This window comes from Pinus tabuliformis, chromosome 5_2 (genome assembly GCF_031772625.1).
Source record: "Pinus tabuliformis cultivar Carrire ecotype Pingquan chromosome 5_2, CPIR1, whole genome shotgun sequence".
In the NCBI taxonomy this organism is placed as follows: domain Eukaryota; kingdom Viridiplantae; phylum Streptophyta; class Pinopsida; order Pinales; family Pinaceae; genus Pinus; species Pinus tabuliformis.
The window spans coordinates 589,542,005-589,552,233 of NC_142306.1; positions in this window are offsets into that span (position 1 = coordinate 589,542,005).

The window sequence follows — 10,229 nt, forward strand, 5'->3', positions numbered from 1 at the left end:
CTGAGCATAGGGGTCTCATAGTTATCTGAGAATCATTAACAAGCATTGATGCCTTAGCACGTTAGCTTAAATTTCATCTATTAGGCCATAGATACATTGTTCATTCATTTAAAAATCAAAACATGATGAGAGCCATACATCATCACTGTCATAAAATAAGCTCATAACCAACATATAACCAACAGCATAAAAATGATAAAACAACCATCAAGATCAACTAATATCAAGTAAAATTACCAATAAATTACAAGAGGAAAAGATATCTTATTAACATATTCAAGATGCAACCATGTCTGGGACTTCCACACACCACCTGACCATAGACATGGTTGAGTTGAATCTCTCTTTAGCCGGTCCCCCACGTGCCATATTCCAAGCATGAATGTGGGATCTCATTAAAAACCTCAATCAAAACCATCTAGGGCTTCCAGAGGCCAAACCACCTCCACCCTAAACTAGTGATTCCACCTCACGGTCGAACATCACTGACCATCACCATATTGGGCACTACCTAAGCATTCCAGGGCTCTAGGGAATTTTTTCAAACCTGACTTTTAGGACTAGTAACTCAACCCACCGCTACTACCAGGCTCTAGAGCATGTTTCCAACTAAGGCTCGAGGACTAGTAACTTAACCCACCAAGGGATTCAGAGCGTTTTTCCAACCAAGGCCCTAGGACTAGTAACTTAACCCACCAAGGTCTCTAGAGTGTTTTTCCAACCAAGGCTCTAGGTGTTACACAAAAATATCGTCACCATGATTATTTGCAGTCATTATGGGTCTATCATCACTTGTACTATCCTCCTAAGCAAGTCTCAGACCTCAGCTCTTCAAGTCAAGCTTTGAAAATGGGAGAAAGACATTAAAAATCAATGAAACTCTGGTTCCGCACTTTCTCTCACTGACACCTACGGTCCCGCACCTTTTGTGTACAAACGCTGCAGACCTGCACGCTCTGTCCCTAAAGGTGTGGGTGCGGACCCATGTGAAAGTCAAAAGGCACAAGTTTTATCTTAAAAAACTCATTTTGGGTTAATTCTAGAAGATTCTAGAAGGAATTTTGACGTGGATTGTTCGCTCTGAGGTGGTTCATGCATCCCAAAAGAGAAGGAGCTAATCCCTTGATGAGAGGAGCTATCCCTTTGAAGGAGGGCTTTATCCCTTTGAAGGAGGACCTAGTAACCTCCCTCCATTGCACTATAAATACAGGCATTGGGCTGGTTGCTGGAGAGGTTATAAACTGAACATTTTTGAGGGTAAATGCTGGTGAAATCAAGATTTCCTAGTTGAGCTTAAGAGGAGAGATCACATACCTTTTTGGCTTCATTGGGGAGTGAGTGAAACTTGTCAAAGTAGAGGAGACTTCTTGCTGGACCCTGGGAGGAGCTTGTACAGCGTCAAGGCACAGGTTGTAAAGTTCTTCTTCTTTTGAATTAATACAATCAAACTCATTTTTCTCAACAAGTATCTCATGTTATTTGTTTCATGGACTTCTTAACTTTCATGTTGAATATGTTTTATGATATTGGCTTTTCAGGTGCTATTTAATTTGTTTGCCTTGTTTGTGTTTGCAGATTCGCGACAAAGGAGCTCATTTGGATCGAAGGAGCGAGGGCATCCACAAACTTGCGTTGGACCTAAGGTAGGCCCTAAAAACACTTGTTTTCCATTGTTTATAAAAGAATATTTAGAGAAAGATAGTGTCTGGTTGGTTTGCTTGTCATTAGGTCTTCTTAAGATTCTAGGAAGGTCTATCTTGTCTGCAAGATTGACTTATTCTGAGTGACAAAATGGCGACTCCGCTGGGGACTTGATTGTTTTCCTTGTTTTTACTTTGACCTGAGAAACTGTGTTTTTGTTTCTGTTTTTGGCTTGTTGTGTGTAAAATTGGGTAGAGTTTGTAGATCCAGGGTTATTTTTTGTTTTTCATAGCTTTGGGAGAGGACCGCACCCTAGCCGTTTGACACAGTGTGTACCTATCTGCATCTTGGCTTTTAGCACAGAGCGGGACTGCACCTGTGTCAACTGTGGGCCTGCGGACCCTGTCAAAATTTTGAAAAACCTAAGATTTCCTCTGTTAGTCAGCTTAGTTTTTGTTTAGAAATTTTTATCCACTGCCCAGACCTACATATAACCTGTCAGAAGCTTTCCTTAGGTTGATTTCATTAGTGTTATGGTTTTAGGTGAAATTCCTAGGAGTTTTGCTTGTTGGGCTTGTTTTTCATTTGGTTGTGTAGTGGCTCTGAGCTTAGAAGCTGTAGGGACTTCAGATCACCTTGGTGTCTACCAGCCTTCTTATGAGTTTGACCATTTATGAAATCTTCCCTTGTTGAGGAATCCGCTTTGAGTTTTCTCTTTACAAAACTTCGAAAAGCTTGTGTTTAAAAGTTTGGATTTTCATTTTCAAAAAGAAAACAAAATTGGTTGTTCTTGACTAATTTGTGATTCTGCATAAATTGGTCCTTAGCTTACATCTAGCTAAGTAAAACATCCTTAAAAAAGACATCTAGTAGGCTTCGACTTCAAATAGGTTTTTATAGTTTATAGATCTCAAAGTTAGTCATTTGCATAGTTTTGAGTGTTTTATAAAAAATAAAAAATATCTTTTGGAAAAAAGTTTGTTTTTGTAGTGGTTGAGTGCTTTGAAAAGAAAAAGGGAAATTTTTGTGAAATAACTAGTTGTCCCGTTTTGAGTGCATTGGAAAGAACAAAGCTCTTCTTTTAATTTGTGTCTTAAGAAGGATTTGTGTTTACAAAAGAATTTGCATTCTCAAACTCTTTCTTAGTTTAGAAGTTCATCGAAGAGAAAAAGATTGTTTAAATCATCTTAGGTGCATTTTTAGTGATTTTGAGTCGAGTCTTCATACCACGAGTTTCATCTCCGAACCTTTTGACTTAAACAAAAACCAATAAAAATAACGCTTAAAGTAAAACTCATCTAGTAACATTTTTATTTCTAGGGCTCTGATACACCAACTTAGCTTAGGCTAGTGTCTTGGAGTAGGAGAGTAATTAACTCTCCAAGACAGTAAAAACAAACAAGTAGTTGTATCTTGTGGTAGGGAAGAAATCCAATTGTTGCATTTATGCTCTGGGAAAGCTCCTCTTAAAGGAGAAGCACGAGATCGTGTCCAAACCAGTGTGGGAATCAATCCTTCCTCATTGGGAACGACGCCAAATATTCACGTATTAAAAACGGTAAACCTCGGATTAACCATTGTCGAGGAGCCTGGGGTCACTTGTTGGTAAACCTTGGATTATGTCAAGGAGCCTTCAATGGGATTGAGCTTGCTACTCTACCCTTGCGTGCATATCGGATCGTAGACTGTTCCCCCAGGTATATTTGTTTTAGTTGGTAACCTTAGTGGCCATATTCTTTAGGATTCTTCCTAAGGTGACAGTGGTGGGAAGATCCCACTGTACCTGGAGCAGACGTCGGCTAGAACTGTGCCGGGGTAATTGTTCCAACCGCCATTTCTATATTGAACTCTGCGACGTTGGATTTCATCACCAACTAGTGTTTTCAGTACGGAAAGTTACTGTTTGTGTGTGTTTGATCTCCTAGATTCTTTAGGTGTGTGATTCAAATTTGTTTGGTTCTTTAGAGACTTTAGGTGGTTTTCATTGAGATTTTACTTTGTTTGCGTGTGAAGTAGCTAAAAGATTTTAACTGTGGCTGAATTATAAAGGCAGTCCCGTAGACTTTGGGGCCAACCTCCTGAGTTTGTAAACGTGGCTAAGTTACTGAGGAAGTCCCGTAGACTTCGGGGCCAACCTCTTGAGGAAGTACCAAGCCAGCTTGAAGGCTTGAAAGTCCTCGTAACTCCTAGAGACAGTAGAGTTGGGTCACCTGAAGAAGGAGAATCTTCTTTGATAGTACATCCTGATTTTCAATCGTTAGTGGCAGATTATAATCCACAGTCAGTGTCTGTTTCCGAAGTTATTGGTAGCTTTTCATCTACTAGTGATATAGGTGAGGAACCTGAAATATCCGAACCTGAAAGTGAATTTGCTGCTACTCCGACATCGGGGTTTGTTTCTCCAGCTTCTAGTGGTCCTGGTTCACCTAGGGTAGAAAGAGTAATCACCCAAGATCTTCCTTCTGGACTTATTGCTATTGAAGAACTTGCTACTCCGGAAGAAGAAGTAGGCATCCCTATCCCTGAAAATCAACCTATTATTGAGCTAATACAGTCCACCTAGGAGCAGTATTTGGTATCTTTCTTTGACTAATTTCTTAGAAAACCCAGGGTTAAGTTTTTCACCACCTCGCGCTCCTTATCACCCAACACCTAGAGGTTATTATCCTTCGTTAAATATGTCGAATCAGTCGTCCATGTTTACTCAATCCCCTGAATCCTTTTTGTACGGCGGTCCTTCTGTTCCCTTTGGGTATCAGTCCCTTTCTGGTACTTTTTCGGGAGCATCTCCTCAACCCATTGAGCAAGGGTTATTAACTGGAAGCAATGGTACTAAGCCGTTGAGCGTAGAAGACATTCTCATGATGTCAGGTTCTATTCCCAATCCTCAACCTCAAGGTGGCCAGTTACCGCCTAGGGGGCAGCCTCAATTCTCGCCTGGGGGGAACCTCAAGGGACACAATTTGCATCTGGGGGGCAACCTCAAGGACAATACATACCTACAGGATAGTACGTTCCTCAAGGTCAACCCCAGACTCAATATGTACCCCAAGGTCAACCCCAGTATCAGTACGTGCCTCAAGGGTATCAACCCCAAGGTCAGTACTCGAACCAAGGTTTCCAACCACCCTACGGTCAAATGTATGTTCAAGGAACGGGAAATGTACCTTTCAATTATCAATCCTACCCTCAACCCGGTTATGGTCCTCAGTATTCTCAACCTGTTATGGGTCAGTACCCCGGAATGAATATAGTGTGGGATCCATCACAAACTCAACAGGTGTTGCAGCCAAATGTACAGTTGTCATCTCAAACTGGACAACCCTTAGTTTCTGGTACACCCCAACAACCAGTCCAGTCTAACATTCAAACTTCTGTACCTTCGGTAGTTTCTCAGCCTGGGCCTAGTACGCCTCGTACTCCGCCTCAAACGACTGCTACAACTGCTGCAACATCTGTTCAATCTACCCCACCTACTTCTGGAGTATCGACAGCTACAGTTTCTACTGTTCCTGTATCTACTCCTCAGACATCTTTACCACCGTCTGGATCTATGATTCAAACTTCGGTTCAGATGCCTGTAGGACAACCTGGTTCAAGTACGGTTGTCACAAGTCAACCACAATTTACTTATCAACCGTACCAGGGATAGTACCAATTCGGTCCTACAGTGCAGCAGCCAGTCTATCAGTATCAACCGTACCCTGGGTACACTTATCAACAACCTCAACAACCACAGTACGGTCTGGTTAATCCTGGTTTTTCGGGAGGATACAATATCCCAAACGCAATTCCTATTCCTAGTTATCCTGGATATCCTCCTCCTGGGGCTGGTCTCATGACCCAGAGTTTTAGGGACCCTAATCGTCAGTTACCGTTTATCGCAACTTTGGACTTACCTGACTTGTCGCGCCTAACGAACGATCCCATTAATTATCTTCCGTTTTGGCCGCCAATGCCGAATAAGTTTCCCAGTGACATTCCTAAGTTCGAAGGTAAATCAAGAGAGGACCCGTCGAACCATGTGATGACTTACCACCTCTGGTGTGCGTCTAAATCCATTTCAGATGATTGAATCCGTCTTAGACTTTTCCAGCGCACTCTAATTGGTCTCGCGGCCAAGTGGTACATTGAGTTACCACGAGGCACTTTTTATAATTTTAGTCAGTTAGCTACCTCATTTTTAACTCATTTTCAGTTGCCAGTCCAATATGACAATGGCACAGAATTGTTAACTTCGTTAAAACAATCGACATCCACTTACATTTCAGATCATATTCATGAGTGGAGACATCGACAACGTTTAGTGAAGGTCTTTATTCCGGATCAGATCTTGGTCGAGTGGTTTGTAAAATCTTTGTTGCCAAAGATCACTGAAGATGTAGCTAAAGCCGGAGTTGTTACTGAGGAGCAAGTAATTGCTCAAGCACAGTACCTTGACTTGGTATATACTCAGTCAGGTACATTACACGAGAAAATCCTGGATATTCCCAAGCAAAATCAAATCGCTGCAGCTCCTTCGGGATCTCATGCCATCGATGGTATGATTGGTACGGTTAACACTAAAAGTAAGAAGAAGTCTTCCAAGAATTCTTCTCCTATTATAACCTTGCCTGATTCCCCAACAGGAGATTCTTCTGCAGAGATTTCCGCCAATATTCACGTTGTAGAGTCATCTACAGCCAAATCAAAATCCGGTGGGAAGAAGAAAGGAAAGAAGAAGAATAAAACGGACAAAAATTCAAAGGAGAAACCTGAAAAATCGGAATCCAATGATGAAAAGCGCAAACCTCGTTATCCTTGTCTCATTTGTGACGATGAACATTTTACAAGAGACTGCCCTCATCGTGCAGAGGTTGCGAAGATTGTCAAAGGTTCCCAAACTCCTACTGTTTTGAAGGATCCTTTTCCAGCTCAAGACAGTAAGATGATAGGTTCGTCCTTGAGTGCCAATGAAGAACCCATACTGATGATGTCCCATGTTAGGATTGCGACTCGATCGCAAGATTATGGTAGTAAAAGTCCTGTTGATGGTAAAGAAGCAGAATCTTCTCATTCTAATCCATCAACCTCAGCTCCCGGTTCCGATCCACTACAGATCGAGAAACCTAATCCAGACTTGGTAATCAAACCGCCCGCCAAGGGTATACTTCGAAAGTCAGCTTTCAATCCACATGCGAGAGCAGCTCAGAATTATAACATTGTTGAGGATTTAGCTGTTTCACCCTCAGCAATGTCGACTTTGGAAGTGCTGCAATCATGTCGAGCACAACATAAATTACTTTTGTCGGCTATAGGAGCTGCTGATGTTCAGGACTCGAATCTAATAATTTTCGATCTAGAAAATAGTACACCGCGTTTGCCTCATCAAATGGCTTTCCAGATTCCAGTGATAGTAAAAAATAGACCTATTCATCGGACTGTAATTGATGAGGGAGCCTCAATGTGTATTATGTCGATACAGTGTTGGAGATCGCTTGGTTCTCCTTCGCTAAACCAATCCCCGACGATTCTAAAGGCCTTTGATGGCCGTGGGTTTCATCCTTTCGGCATTCTACAGGATTTGCCTATAAGGGTTGAAGGAAAACCCGTTAGTCTAGATGTGGAGGTGGTTGATGCCCCTCTAGATTACAACCTTCTCTTGGGTCGAAGTTGGTCTTACGCTATGACAGCGGTCGTTTCATTGGTCCTTCGAGTAATAAAGGTTCCAAATAATGGAAAGATCGTAACAATAGACCAGCTGGCTTACTTTTCATCTGACCCAGCCTCTTCTGGGAGTATTCAACATGTCAGTAAAACGACTATCCCATATAAGGATGTTGGAGTAGGACTAGTTAAAGATGCCAGTTTACTGGGAACTTTTCCTTTTCCTCCGATCAACGCATCATCTTCATTTGCAACCATTCATATGATTACATCAGACAACATTGTTTATAATGATCCTTGGATCATTCCTTTTGAATCTGAGATAGACTCATTTGGTGATGTCATGCCTTTGAGTCCATATGAAATTGCGTATGAGGCCGTGCAATCGTTTACCAACCCATCTTCAACTGAAATTGACTTCATGAATGTGGTCCGTGAGGAATCACTTTTCACATCAAGCTCGGATTTAATCACGTTTTCTGAACTTTTTCACTCTGATGAGCAAATTCATGAAATCCTATTTGTAGATGATTTACCATGGGAAGATCTCCATCACAGATCTTGGTTTTTACCCGAGGATGATCATTTTGAAAATGATTTCTCATCAATTTTTACAACTGAATATGTCAAGGAACCTCAGAATCCAATGAAACATCCCGATTCAGAGTTAAATTTGGGAAACATCTCTTGAACTATTCCTATTGACATTTCGGTTAAGCCTGGAATTGTTGAGAACATTCATATAGGTGCCTCGTGTACAGATGACAAAATTCAGCTATATAAGGCCCTATTTCAAGAATTCTGCGACATGTTTGCCTGGTCCTATGAGGAAATGCAAGGAATTGATCCCGCGATTGTTGTTCATGAGATCAAGGCTTACCCGGACGCTAAACCCGTCCGGCAACATTTGCGTCAGATTCACCCACGAAACGTTGTTGCAATTAAAGCAGAAGTTGAAAAATTATTGAAAGCAGGTTTCATTTATCCGATCCCGTTAACGGATTGGGTATCGAATATTGTTCTGGTTAACAAAAAGCAGGGAACAATAAGAATATGCATCGATTATAGGGACATTAATCGAGCCTGCCCAAAGGACAATTACCCAACTCCCTATATCGATCAAATTATTGATGATTGTGCCGGCAGCGAAATATTCTCCTTCATGGATGGTTTTTCTGGATACAATCAAATCAATATTCTACCTGCCGATCAACCAAAAACGGCTTTCATTTGTCCATGGGGGACATTTGCTTATTGCAAGTTACCATTTGGGCTTAAGAATGCCGGAGCAACTTTTCAAAGGGCCATGTCTTATGCGTTTCATGACATCAAACACATTATGCAACCGTACCTCGATGACTTGCCTGCTCATTCATTACATCGAGCTGATCACCTCGTCCATTTACAAGCAATCTTTATGAGGTGTAGGCATTATCGGATTCGGATGAACCCACAAAAATGTGTTTTCTGTATAGAAACGGGCCGATTGCTAGGATTTGTAGTTTCAAAAGCCAGCATTCGCGTTGATCCCTCGTAGGTCGAAGCTATCATCAAATTGCCTCCTCCTTCGAGTCTTCGCCAACTCCAAAGTTTGCAAGGGAAAGCAAACTTTTTACGACGATTCATTCCTAACTACGCCGAGGTTACAAAGGGTTTTACCCGGTTGTTGAAACAAAATACTCCATTCTATTCGGATGAGATAGCTCAGAAATCTTTTGATGCACTTAAACACGCGTTGACCCATGCACCGTTATTGCATCCTCCCAACTACAACTAGGATTACTTCTTGTATCTCGCCGCCTCTCATTCCACCATTGGAATGGTCTTAGTTCAGGAAGATGAATTTGGAACTGAACATGTGATATATTACCTTAGTCTAACTTTAAATCCAACTGAGCTAAAATACTCACATGTGGAGAAATTGGCATTGGCAGCTGTTCAAGCTGTCCAACGTTTTCGTCACTACATTTTACTACGTAAAACTACAGTAATTTCGGATTGCAACCCTATGATCTACATTTTGACCAAGAAATTGCTAGGGGGCAAGTACTCTAAATGGATTGTTATCCTACAGGAGTTCGACTTGGAATTTGAGAAATCCAAGTCTAAGAAATCTTTAATTTTTGCGGAGTTAATGTGTGACTTCCCGCGTGCTGACATGGAAACTGTGGTGGAGGAGCCCATTGTGGACGAATCCTTGTTTCTAATCAGCACTTTAGATCCGTGGTATGGGGATATCATCGTTTATCTCCAAACCCAATCCTTTCGGCCAGAAATTTCAAGGTCAGAATGTCGGAAAATTCGATTCCAGTCCCAACAATTTAGGATTATTGGAGCTACTCGTTATCGCCGTGGGGCGGACTCTGTGTTTCGACGTTGCTTAACTCACGAGGAAGCTGAAAGGGTTCTAAATGACTGTCACTCTGGAGCGTGTGGCGGTTATATGTCTGGGTATGCCACAGCCCAAAAGATATTGCGCGCTAGCTATTTCTGGCCGTCTTTATTTAAATATTGTATTACGGTGGTCCGAAAATGCCACAACTGCCAAATTTTTGATCGAAAGATGCGCGCTCCACCTGCTCCTCTCCACCCTATAATTTCCGTTGGTCCTTTTGCCAAATGGGGTATCGATTTTATTACATGTAACCCTCACTCGGCCGGGGGGCATGCGTATATCATCTTGGCGGTAGATTATTTTACCAAGTTGGCCGAGGCGATGCCTACATTTGAGGCAGACGGCAAGACAGCTGTAATTTTCGTGTTCAATCATATAATTGCTAGGTTTGGTGTCCCGCAAGCGATAATCACTGATCATGGGTGTCATTTTCGAAACGTTATGATGACCGAACTTACAGGCCAGCTTGGTTTACGTCACGATAGTTCAACCCCTTATTATCCACAAGCAAATGGTCTGGTTGAATCCATCAACAAAGTTCTAGTTA